The sequence below is a fragment of the Olea europaea genome, unplaced genomic scaffold (genome assembly GCF_002742605.1).
Source record: "Olea europaea var. sylvestris unplaced genomic scaffold, O_europaea_v1 scaffold274, whole genome shotgun sequence".
Classification (NCBI taxonomy): Eukaryota; Viridiplantae; Streptophyta; class Magnoliopsida; order Lamiales; family Oleaceae; genus Olea; species Olea europaea.
The window spans coordinates 353867-354571 of NW_019245831.1; positions in this window are offsets into that span (position 1 = coordinate 353867).

The window sequence follows — 705 nt, forward strand, 5'->3', positions numbered from 1 at the left end:
TTGATAATTTTTTTACACTACAACAAGATATATGTGTTATTTGAACATGTGTATTGTGACCAAGTATGAGTTTAACTAATGTGTTGTAGCATATTTTCCATTACTTGTTTAGGTTTTTATAGAGTACTTAGTTTATGTGTCATGTAGCATCTACACTGCATACACTATGATATTGTGAGTGAGACTTAACTGCATGTGTGAGATTTGAGATAGTGGTCATGTGTTGGTAAGGTTACTTTGAACCTAAATTGACATTATTCTTGTAGACCTAAACTTAGGTGTATTCCAGATAAAGTTCTATATTTTATACTACTATTCGAAGCCTATTTGACTATAGCAATTAAGTCCAAGGGGTTTCTCATAACTTGGTGCATATGGTCATCTATCTTGGGTTAACCGGTCTAAAGCTCGTTATAGGCTTTATCTTAGTCACTTAGTGGAGAGGAGATTGCACATAAAATTAGAAAAAATTAATGAGCTTCAAAAGATAAAAATATTTATACGCTCAAATCCAGGGAAAAAAAGAAGATATATAAAAATAAGCTTCTTTTATAAGTCTTAATATGATATTATTGGTTTCACTTTCATAAGTAGAATTATAAACTTATTGATAGTGATAGTTAGCATGCCTTTTTTCACAAAATTAAGGTTTGGAGTCTTGCTTACAAAAGATCAGTGACATTTTACACACGTGTTATTTATACA